Here is a 13,287-nt window from a genome sequence, read left to right on the forward strand (position 1 = left end):
AATCAATCAATCAATCAATCAATCAATCAATCAATCAATCAATCAATCAATCAATCAATCAATCAATCAATCAATCAATCAATCAATCAATCACTACTCACCTGCATTTAATGATTGCAAAGCAATTGGAAATTTATTGATCATCTCCCTCGGTAAGTTATTCCAGTCCCTAACTCCCCTTCCTATAAACGAATATTTGCCCCAATTTGCCCTCTTGAATTCCAACTTTATCTTCACTTTTAAAGACACCACTCAGACTTATTCGTCTACTGATGTCATTCCCCGCCATGTCTCCACTGACAGCTTGGAACATACCACTTAGTCGAGCAGCTCGTTTCCTTTCTTCCAAGTCTTCCCAGCCCAAACTTTGCAACATTTTTGTAACGCTATCGTGAAGAAGAGGATCCTTCGGGACCCGACATCGTGGGACATGGCCACCTACCTCTCCGGGTTCATGGACGAACCATTCGGCAAGGACTCAGGACTCGGGGGACGCGGGGACACTGTGGTCCCGCGTCAGATCGGCGACGAGACGGCTCCAGGCGAGGACACCAGGCATCCGATGGCGATGGGCTGACGATTAGCATTCCTACAGTTGTTCACGCATGTTCCGATTACAGCATTTACCGAACGCTGTGCCGATCTGGCTGTAGGGAGCCGAGGGCTCAAGAAAATGTGAGATTGTAGTAAATAGCAAGATCGACTAAAATCCTCAGACAATGCTACTCTCGATCGCTCAAAGATGGCGAATCGAGTAGCCGGAATTGTTGGAAATCTGGGTTTGTTTTGGTTTGTTGTTATCGTATGTAGTCTGTGTACTTTTAAGAAAGTTGACGATAAATGTTAGTTTCTTTGTAGTATATGAGTATACGAGTGTATTTGTATGAGTCAGTGGACACATACGATCTGTAATTATACGCTGTAATGTGAGAATATGCTTGTTTTGATCGTGTTTTTACCCATTAAAAAACATGAGTACACTAGGTGGACCAGGTTTTAATCTAACTATGGCAATGCCTCTCATAAATCTATTCATAAGTTTCCTACGGAATAGAACATTAAGATAGAAATGGATTAGGAATATACATCGTGATTATTTTGAAGTCCATGACAAAACTGTAGCGTGCATACATCATTTTGAGAATAAGTCTTAGGTTAAGGAAGCCATTTCTCTACTTCCAAACTATTCGTGTCCCTCGAAAACTATTGATTTAGATAGAATATAATTGATGTTGTGTTATTCCGTCAGTGTCTATGTGTTTCAAAGTGTCGAGTGATTTAGATGCAAGTTTATTTTACAATAATCTATGTTTTGCCTACTGAAATGTTTGGCTGGATGTTGGAGTATAACAAAACTTATAAGTGTGACAGATGGAGCAATCTGTATACTGTTACACTAGAGCTGGGCACTATCGACTGATAACTATCGAACTAGTCGATAGTTTAAACTATCGCAACAGTCGACTACTTTAAAAAACAAGTCGACTGAATTCAGTCGCAGTCCCCGTCACGGATCTTTCCACGCTTTGCTCTCCAGTCAGCACAAAACAAGTCGACTGAATTCAGTCGCATTCCCGTCAAGGATCTCTCCACGTTTCACTGTCCAGTCAGCACAAAACAAGTCGACTGAATTCAGTCGCATTCCCCTCACACCGACGCGGAAGCGAATGGAACTATCGGTTTATGGTCATTTCGGATATGTAATATATAATATGTTAACTTTATAGGTACATACTTAATGTGGCGATTTTCTCTTGTCGTTTATGTGTTCTTTATTTCGTTGGATATTTGTTTATATTAATTACGTTATTCATAAATAAGGCATAACTATAAAAATCTGCATAACTATAATAATAATCCAGAATATACAGTAGTAGTGTGTTTGGCTATTCTCATATATATCTTGATTGTGTACTACAGCAACAAATTTTACATATTATTATTGTTAGCACTGTTCGGGAATAGAGCCTCCTTGTCGTCTTTCTACGTTTCACTGTCGATTTAGCACCATTCCTATGATGCTGATTCGTATTAAGGGCATCTCCCTATTTATTAGCGCCGTGTACGGACGAGTGCGTAAATCGGATTTTAACCTGCGCAACTGTGAATTCCCCGATAGTGTGATTATAAAAGTCTGGGATTGGGGTATGCGCCCAAGGTACAGTAGGCTACTATTGTGGCATTTGCCAGGAATGAATGTAGAAAACCCCATGTAAAACTGCATTAAGGATATGGTATCCACTGTCGGTCAGTGAATGGAATACGGACCTGGGATATCCAGGTGGTGCAGCTTCTTATTCCTAATTTGGAGTGGTGTGGACTTCTCGGCTGCGAACGTGGGTCCCTTTGAATAAACTTGTAAGTCATTCAATATAACATTAATTTTGTTCTAATGGGTGTCTATACAAGTGATTTCTAATTATTGGTAAACTGCGTTAAAATCAGTCGAATTCGTAAAAGCACGACTCTCCACTTTTGATACGGAGAGTTTCGACTGGAAACATTCGAATGTTTTTCATGGACTGACTACTTGCGTTATATGAATGCTTTCTTTCGACTGAAATCATTCGACTGTTCAGTCTTCTCAACAGGAAGTAATGAATACTTTTGTTCGACTGAAAACATTCGACTATTCAGTCGATAGTTTGAAGGGACTATCGCCCGACTAGTCGATAGTGGTTTTGAGTCGATAGTGCCTATCTCTATGTTACACAGAAGATATAGTGACTTAGAGGGATTAGCTGGGTTTGTAACGTAGGGTTTTACACTACCATCACCTTCCGATTCATGCCGTGGTTATCTGTTATCAAGCAGATTGCACCGAACTAAAGCTCGTCCATGTGGTTAAATATCAATGTTTAGTCAATAGAGCTTTTGCACTCATGTTCTTTAATGGGTAAAGACCTATTATATCTTTAGTGTCTGAACGTTTCATTACTAAGGTTACTATCATCATTGTGTGAAGTGCTGTTATGTCATATGTCAACATTATGTTAAAATGATCAGGGCCGTTCACTGGGTTAACATAATCATTTCGGGTGTACTTGGGCTGAGTGACTCCGGTTTAGGCGCTGGCCTTCTGACCCCAAGTTGGCAGATTCGATCCTGGCTCAGTCTGGTGGTATTTGAAGGTGCTCAAATACGTCAGCCTCGTGTCGACAGATTTACTGGCATGTAAAAGAACTACTGCAGGACTAAGTTTTGGCACTTCGACGTCTCCGAAAACCGTAACATATGTAGTTAGTGGGACGTAAAGCCAATAACATTATTATTTCGGGTGTACTTCCTGTTCGTTTGGTGCTGAATTTAAGAAATTGTCCTCCACTTCTAAATTAAGACAACAAATTGTGTTTCACAGCTCTCATGAGAGCGATTAAATCGAGGAATTTCGTACCTTAATTGATTTTTAAACATTCAAAATGATGTTAGAAGTATCAATTTAACAGATTTATAATGTATTTTCACCTATCCAGCGAAGTGAAATCTAAGAAAAAGCGTTATTTGACGAATTGAAATTTCTAAATAATCAGGTTGTTGGTCTCTTTTCTAGTAGAATATATGTGATTCTTTTTGGCGAAGCGTTTTCATACATGTAAAAGTGATTTTCCCTATGATGTTACATTTATCATGTTAATTTACCACCTTTTATATAATATGTACATGATATTTTCATGTTATCCAATACCAGCATTCCGGCTACTTCGGCCGCCATGATTTTTTTATATTACGGTCTGAGGATTGGAGTCGGTCTTGTAAATAGCAAATCCACTTGATGTTACTTTTTTATTGTTTGAATACAGGTGCAAGAACAACAGTACATGGTCGGTAAATGGTATAACACCGTACATTACAGATTATTGCCAGGTGTGACAATGTGAAACAATGGTGTAGCGTATACATACGTGAAACTAGATGTTGCGCATCCATCGTTTTACTGCTCAGGTGATGTAGATACCTTCAAAGGATAACATGGTTCTCTAGGTTAGTTTGCCTTTTTTTTTAAAGAATAATACCTTTTTCAACTCATCCATTCAATTACTAGTTTATAGGAAGAGGAACTGGTATTTAGAATGATTTTCCGAGGGAAATGTTCGACAAATTTCCTACTTCTTTGAAATAAGAAAAAACAAGTAATTAACTGATAGCAAATCTGCCACCTGGATCACAGTCCTAAATACAGATCAGTGGTAAATGAAGTCACTTTCGAAATACAGTATTTGCAAGTAATTACCTCTTTAAGCTTAGCTCTTAAAACTTATCAGTTAGGCGAAAATTAGGATGTCCTTCTGGTGCAATAAATCTTTTCCCCAGCTGTCGTCAAGAAGTTGTTTGTATGCGATTCTGCTCTTCTTTCTATTAGAACATTGCACACGTTTCCATTGCTCATACGTCAAATAATTAAGGGTATAGGATTCAATATGTAATTTAAATAATAGATCACACAGAAACATAACCTTTATTTTCACACAACAAATAACAAGTGAATACAAATCAGAAATTGAATGAATAAGAGTGTACGTTGAGAAATAAACTGTTGATGTAGTTGAGTTAAGAAACAAAGAACGTTCGGATTAAGCCGAGATCCTACGAAGACATGCATTCGCGTATAATAAGTATACCCTTCGATAGTTAACCAATGCCGTTTAACCTTTAATAATTAAATAATATTATATTTACATTAATGTAGGCCTTCAAAAGTTATCTAATGAATCTAAAGCAAATTTATGTATTCACAACGAAATGGAACTTCAAAAGTTACCTGATAAATTTAAAACAAATAGCCTTTAAAAATGGTCTAACTGCATCTACATTAAAGTTGGAGTGCGATTGAGCTCTTCTTTTTTTCAGTCTTGCAAAAGTTAAAGGTTTCCTAAAGAAAAGACAAAAGCTTCCAGTCCTTAAAAGAGTTAGTATCATTATGTGCTTTATCATGCTCACACACGTGGAAGAAAAATGTAAATATTAAACTTTTAAATGTGTAACGTATACTGGGTATTCCTGGGAAGGAGAGAGATGTGGGTGTTCTAAAAGCTTTATTGAAATCGATATGTGATATGAAATTTGATACCTAACCCAAAGCGCGCAACTAGACAATTCTGACATAATCCACTCACTGTGGTTGGTTTCCTAAATCTGAAAGCTTATCGACTGTATCAAGCGCTCACTCTACAGTATTTACTGAGGTCTATACTCAGGGCACCAAGGGGAACCTCCTGAAAGAAACATTAGTAACTCCGGTTTGATTGTGATAGCATGCCTGCCTCTTACCCGGAAGCCTCGGGTTCAATTTTCGGCCAGGCCAGGGATTCTTACCTGGATCTGAGGACTGATTCGAAGTCCACTCAGCCTGTGTGATTTCAGTTGAGTAGCTATTTGAAGGTGACATAGCGTCCCTGCTCGAAAAAGACAAGAATATCGGCCGAGAGGATTCGTCGTGCTGACCACACGACACCTCCCAATCTGCAGGCACTTGGGCTGAACAGCGGTCGCTTGGTCGTTTGGGGTTTGGTTTGATTTCTTTCTTGGCTAATTAGTAGTGGCGATTACGGGGGGGGGGGGGGGAGGGCGAGTGGGTCACCCCCCTCCCACCTTGTGGACAAAACATTACATTTTAGTCGACAGAAACTAGGAATTATTTTAAAAAGCAATTTGCACAAGCCCTGATGTCTGATCAACTAATTCCTTCCTTTTATTATTAACAAAATGATTAGCGGAAATACACACAAAATGTCGTTCATCACGGCTAATAGATTTGTGTAGCTCCACACCATGTAGTTGAGACCTTGCATGTGCTGTGAGGAAGGGTAGCAGGAGTATATTTTTTGTCAAGGTCGTGGACACTGAGGTATGATTTATCCGCTTGCCACGCGCATTCGTCAGTCTAGCAGTCTCTTTAGTGTCTGTTAGTTTCTTAGTGTATAGTCAAACACTAAATGGTTTTTAATTGTATAATCGCGCTGTACTTCTATGTAATTGTAAAACGTCTGTAATATATTGTTCCTTTTGTGAAGGTTTTTTGTATAGTATTCAATCAAAATCTCCGAAAAAGAACTATTATTTCCGCATTTAAGTTGGTAAACTGACAACCTTTACCTCTCAGTGGAAATTCGCTCAGAGAGCAGAAAAAATCTTACCTTTTTTTTTAGCTTTTTAAAATTTTTGATGATATATATGCCCCTCCCCCCGCGGCTGCTATATCCTTCAAACCCGGGATTTTTTGTCTATGTATTTTTTCTCCCCTCCCCCTTCTATCCCTAATCGCCGCTACTGCTTGGCTTGACTGTAAATATCTTCCAGGAAAAGATATGACACAGCCTGGGAAAGAAGTAGACGTGTTATTGCGATGGGGGACTGGAATGCTAGGATCGGAAATAGGTTACGTCGAGGACATGGATGTATGGGCCAACATGGAGCAGAACGAACCGTCAATACCAATGGTGAAAAAATGCTGGAATTCTTTTCCCCTCCTTAAAAGTATCCATAGAATAACTTTTGAGGCAGTAGGCCGAGGAGCAACGAGTTGCATTGACTACTTTTGTTACACTAAGAACATAATTTACGCAGCACTAGATGTAAGGGTCTTCCGCAGTGCAGAAATGAGTACAAAACGTCGGCTTCTGGTTATGAAAACAAGGTTCAAGGCTACACCCACACCCTCACATTTTCGATTTGAGAAAATAAGAATTTCTGCATTTAGAGAGGAAGAGGTAAGGCAGAATTATGTTCAGAAGTTGGGGGAAACAATTCAGCAAACAGAAAGAGAAGAACATGAGAGAGGTTGGAACTTAGAAGAGAGATGGAGGGAATTTAAGACGAATATTATCAAAGTAGCAGAAGAGGTCTGTGGGAAAACTACAGTAAACACACGATGGAAACGAACAAAGTGGTGGACTGAGGAAGTCAAGGAAGGTGTAAGGAGGAAGAAGGTAGCTTGGAAGGAGTACATGAGAACAAGAAGTGTAGAGGACTGGAGGAATTATGTTGAAGCACTTAATGAAGCAAAGCGGCAACTGCAAGAGGCAAAAGAAAGGAACTGGCAGGAATTTGGTGAGGAAATGGAATCAGAATACAGAAATAATCAGAAGAAGTTTTGGAAGATACTTAGATCCCTCCAAGGCAAAACTGGAAAGAGAATCAGAAACATTAAAGACAGGAACCAGAAGATCCAAACGAGGCCACGGGACAGCCTTGATACATAGAGCACGTACTATGAGGATGTGTTCTGCACAGACCAGAATTCACAAAACGACGCCGGTAACGGGGCAGAAGAAGAACTAGAAGAAGGGGAGACAATTATGCAGAGTGAAGTAAGAGAGGCTGTTACTCAAATGAAGTTGGGCAAGGCAGCTGGTTGGGATGGAATTTCACCGGAATTGATGAAGTATGGAGGAGAGGCTGTGGTGAAGTGGATGACAAGGATATGACAACAAGCATGGTGCATTCAGAAGATTCCAAAGGATAAGAAGGGCAGCACTCTGGACTGTGCAAACTATCGAGCAATTTGTCTTTCCAGTGTGGCCGGAAAGATATACTCTCGCATATTGGAGAGGAGGCTGAGACAAGAAGTAGAGGAAAAGTTGGAAGAAGAACAGTGTGCTTTCAGGCCAAGTCGACAAACACACGACCATATATACACACTAAGAACCGTTATAGAGAAACGACGTAGTCGAGGGAAGGATGTTCTAACTGCATTTGTCGACCTAAAGGCCTCTTTTGACTCGGTCCCCAGGGAACAGCTTTGGGCAGCACTTGAAGATGAAAAGGTAACCAGGACTCTCTTATGCCGCATTAGGAGCATGTACAATAGAGTCCAAGGAGTTGTGAGAATAGCTGGTAAATGCTCCAGGGAATTTGAAATGGCGAAGGGAGTAAAGAAGGGTGACAGCTTGAACCCTCTTCTCTTTGTGATCTTCATGAACCAAGTCATTAAGCAGTGTAAAAGAAGAACTAAAAGAATTAAGGTTGAGACCAATATATGTTCAATCCCTGGTCTTTGCAGACGACATTCTGATTTTGGCTGGGAAAGAGGACGATCTCCAACAAGCTCTTATCTGAATGGGCTTATGCCTTCCAGGACCGTGGGATGGAAGTGGATGCGAGCAAAACCAAGGTCATGCAGTTCACCAAAGGAGAAAAAAAGTGCAGCTTCAGATCAAGTGGAACAATGAGGATATTGAGCAAGTGGAACAAATTTAGTATCTGGGCACCATTTTCAGAGAGGATGGAAAATTAGAGGCAGGAATAAACAACAGAATTAGAAAAGCTAATCAAGTTTACTATGGTATAAACAATACAATCATACGAAATAAAGACATTATTAGAAACACACAAATGCGGCTATATACCTGCCACCCCTCCTGTATGGTGCAGAGGGTTGGACAGTGCATAAAAAACTGGAGAGCCGTTTGGTTGCCGCTGAGATGAGATATTTGCGGAAAGTTGCCGGGAAAACACGAAGAGACCATATTAGAAACACCACAGTGTGAGATGAGCTTCAGCAGGAGCCAATAATTGGATGTCATTGAGAGGAGAGGATTGGGCTGGATTGGTCACCTAGAAATAATGGAAGATGAAAGGAAAGCGAAGCAGGTGTGGCGAGCCAGACCAACAGGAAGAAGAACACGAGGGAGGCCATCGATTGAATGAGAGGAGTACATCTTGGAATTGATCAGGAAGCGAGGGAAGACCCTTGGTGAGGTTCAGAGAATGGTGCACGACAGAAGACACTTTAGTAAATGGTTGAAATGTCCCGACGTCTAAAGGCACAAAGGGAGAGAAGAAGAGGAGAAGAAGAAGAAAATATATGCCCAAACCGAGAAAGTTAGCCATGCGATTCGAGTCACGTAGCTGTGAGCTTGCATTCGAGAGATGGTGGATTCGAACCCCACTGTCAGCAATCGTGAAGATGGTTTTCCGTGGCTTCTCATTTACACACCAGGTAAGTGCCGGGGCTGTACCTTAATTAAGGCCACGGTTACTTCTTTCTCACTCATTCCTAGACCTTTCCCCCATCCTCATCATAAGATCTCTCCGTGTCAGTGTGACGTAAAACTGTAATGACAAATTAAGATTAAATCTCACAACACGATTTCTTTTCAATACAAACGTGAGGAAAGGGAAAGACGGAGTTTAGTTCTTTCGTCCTTTACGGTCAATAAAGATCTTATTCAATAATATATATTTAAACTTCTCTTTCATATTACACATTGTGTTCAACGATTGAGATATTATTTGAGACTACATTTACACTGTTAACAAATCGACAATGAACTACGTTGCTTCCAACCAGACAACAAAACACAAGGAAAGGCACATACAAGATGAATTTTGAATAAGTTACTTTGACGGGTTTGCAAATAATTTTTGTCAACTGTCGGAGTAAAGTATTTCTTTACATTAATAATTATCTAAAAACTCAATATTTCTAAAATTAGTATTTTCTTGCGTTACATGTGGCAACAGAGCATCCGAGATTTATGTATACAAATATTATTTATTTGTTTTGTTGTTCAGCTGTGATAGTACGTACATACTGTATATCACACCCCAGCATTTTATTTATTACCAGCAAATGTACCCGTGCTTCGCTACGGTATTCTACATTGTATTCGAATATCAAAGTACGGTACATACTGTACATGCAGTAAATAAGATTGTTTTAAAATTGCATGTCCCTTAGCATTATCCGAGAAACAGCATGGGGAGGTACCCATACGCTGTTTCCAATGTAAAGTGTTTGTAACGGATTTGTGATGATGGCGGCAGGCTCACTTGTTTGCTGCCGTTCACAAAAGAGTTGGGAAGTTTACATTATAATTGCAGGACCCATTGCCTACTGCGCGGTCACAATCTATTTGGGGAGTTTTCGTTACAATGGCAGGCCCCCATTCCTACTTCCAGACAGATTACAGTTGAGGAGTTTTTATTATAATAGCAGGCAACTTCCCTACTACCAGTCGAAATTGAGTTGTGCAGTTATTATAATGACAGGCCTCTTTTCCTTCTGCCAGCCAGCTTACTGCCAGTCACACCAAGTTGGAGCGTTTCCATCAAAGTAGCAGGCCACTGTGCCTAATGCCAGTCACATTTTAGATGGGTACATTTGTTTATAATGGCGGGCACCCTTGCCTACAGCCAAACACAATCGGGTAGGGCAGTTTTAAACAAAACGGCATGCTCCCTTGCCTTCTGCAAGTCAAATCGAGAAGTGAATTATTCATTACAATGGTAGGCCTTCCTTACTAATGCCAGTTACACAGGAGTTGGAGAAGGACTCCATTGCTACTGCCAGTCAAAGTCGGTGTGGGAAGTACTGATTACAATAGCAGGCACACCCTTTCTCGATCGCTACAAATCGACATCAGTGAACATGTATAGATCGACATACGAAAGTATATGCTTGTTTACAATATTGCAGACCTTCATTTACATATTAACTGCTGCTAAACGGTACGTCATATCGACACACGATTGTACCATAAGACACCGAATTTAGCGGCCTAAATGACTGGTCCTATGATATCTCATCTATTCATGGGTCAGATTGAGTTGGAAACGTTGAATAGGGTAAAGTTCGTGTAAGATTATCTCACATTGCATTACTTTTCGGATAGTTATGTGACAGCTACATACATAGCATTTGGCTCACATATGGCTACTGGGTGGGTCAATTTTCGTCTAGAGTTTGATGATTCTATCTTTTCTATAAGTGATTGAAAGTATGAATTATGCATGTGAAATGTCAAAATTTACTTAACATCGAGAAATAGAGAAATATCAGATGTAAAAGGGATACAGATACGACAAAAAGTAATAAGACCAAGGTTGTAGATCACTCCAAATTGAACGGAGATTGTGCCATCGGTTATGTGATAACACTTCCCGAAGGTCTGAACCATCATTAAAATTGCCTCCATATTTCCATATTCTTCAGAGATAAAAAGTGAAAAATTTAAAAATCTTGGAACTTTGCCGTCCGTTACAGGCTAAAACGTATGATTTTGCCAAATTTTAATGTTCTTGTTCGTCTGGCAGATCATGCAGCAATCTGGATTTTGGGCGAGGAGTGTAAAAATTAGGACTTTCAGGAAACTAAACCAAAAAATATGCAGATGGTCATTATTACCCCTTAAACGGGTAACTGTACGAAAATTTCGCCAAAATAGTTATTGTGCAGGCACATAGTCGTTACGATTTTATTTATATAGATAGATAAGGAATCTGCTCTATCTAAAACATATTTTGGGCTATGTCCGCTGGACTTAACCTGCAAAAACGACCGTTCATGTTATCTCCCTTATTAATCCTCCTGTTGATAAAATGCACATGAAAAAGGAAGTTTTAGAAATGGATTTCCATCAAGTTTGGTCGATTTTCAGTCAGGTTGGTCTTGTACTGTATATATTGTGGAATAGTAAAAACACCATTTCGGTTCGCTATAAACCGCCAGTCCATTCCGGAAACATGAAATGTTATTGACCTTTAAAACCTACCTTTGGATAGGTGGATGCTAAATATAAAGTTTGGTTCAAATATTTTCAGTAGTTTTCAAGTTGTAAGAAGTACGCTTTACATGCACCCGTTCCTGAGTTAAGTCCGGTGGGACTTGTACCGAAAAACGGTCCGTTAATGATATCTCCCTTATTAATCCTCGTATCGAAATGATGCACATGAGAAAAAAATGTTTAGAAATTAATTTCCATTAAGGCAGGTAGATTTCCATTAAGTTTGGTTGTGTATATATTTGTAGCAGTACAAAATCTAGGTTTCGGTTTCGTATAAACCCCCAGTCAGTTCAGGGATTTAGAAACAATATTTGCCCTAAAACCTACTCAAGGACAGGTAGATTCTAAATATGAAGTTTGGTGGAAATATATTGAGGAGTTTCAAAGTTATAGACAAACAGACAGACAAACAAACAGACACCATAGCGAAAAATATGCAGATGGTCATTACTACACCTGAAACGGATAACTTGTATGGAAATTTTGCCAAAATAGTCAATGTACAGTCACTCTCTAGAAGTGCAGAACTTTATTTCGATAGTTACTCCTTTGAAACTGTACGACGTATGTACAAACGGATTTCACCATCAGACGCCTTTTTCAGTGTTCTTCATGGTTGGTCCTATGACATCTTCTCGTATATCCTATACTTATGGGTTAGATTGAGTTAGTGTCATAGAATGGGGTGAAATTTTGTACAGTTTTCACATACTACTTTATGTTTTTGATGCTCATGTGACAGCTAGAATCATACAATTTGGCTATCACATGACCACTGGTCATGTCAATGTGCGTGCCGAATGTTATGATTCTACCTTTCCTATAAGTGTGCCAAATGATAACATATAACTTACCTGTAAAAGTACAAAATTAACTTGAAATCGAGAAATGCAGCTCTATTTAACATATAAAGGATAGAAATACGACAAAAAGAAATAGGACAAAAGTTGTAGATCTCTCCAAAATGAAACGCGATTGCGCTTTCTGATTTGTGATACGATTTACCGATTAGCCACCAATTATCCTTAAACAAAGGTATGCACCGTCGTTAAAATTGTATCCATATTTCGATATTTTCCAAGGCCAAAAGTTATACATTTGCATACCTTATAATATTTCCTCAAAGAAAAAAGTGTCCAGCTTTCGGGATTAGCACTCGCATACATACGGAGTAATTAAGGAAGAAAATAATACAGTTAAGAAAGTTGAAATTAATAGAAAATGTATTATAACTGAGGACATCCGGATGACGACAAATATGTAAATACCAAGTGAATGTATTGGAAAATCAAATTCCCCTCAATAAATTATGCTGGTATGAGTTATGGATATAAGAAAGCAGTAACAGAGGGGACATTTAGGCGCAGGGTTTCTTAGGTAAACAGAGAAGAAGATGACCAATGCTGTTATTATTTAAGCTATTCGACGATGGTTATAACCTCCAACGATATTCCGCCAATATCTCGCAGAATGGCCATTTGACGCCTCTCTTGCTTTCTACCCAAGGAACAACCACGAATTTAAAGGCATGATGAGGAAAATGGCTATAAGCTACTACCCTGCTGGCAAGCAGTCAGGGACGTTGCCATGGTAACCTGTGGGTTCGTTGTCGGTCTGTCGGTCACTCAATGCAGAGCATTATACCCACAAAAACTATTTACTATTTTCATAAGATAAATAATGAACATAACAAAAGTTGTTTATAATGAAGAGACCTTTCACATACGGTCTACAGAGTTTACAGAAAATCAATAGTATAAGAGAAAATGGAGGAAAACCGTTC

The sequence above is a fragment of the Anabrus simplex genome, chromosome 3 (genome assembly GCF_040414725.1).
Source record: "Anabrus simplex isolate iqAnaSimp1 chromosome 3, ASM4041472v1, whole genome shotgun sequence".
Taxonomy (NCBI): domain Eukaryota; kingdom Metazoa; phylum Arthropoda; class Insecta; order Orthoptera; family Tettigoniidae; genus Anabrus; species Anabrus simplex.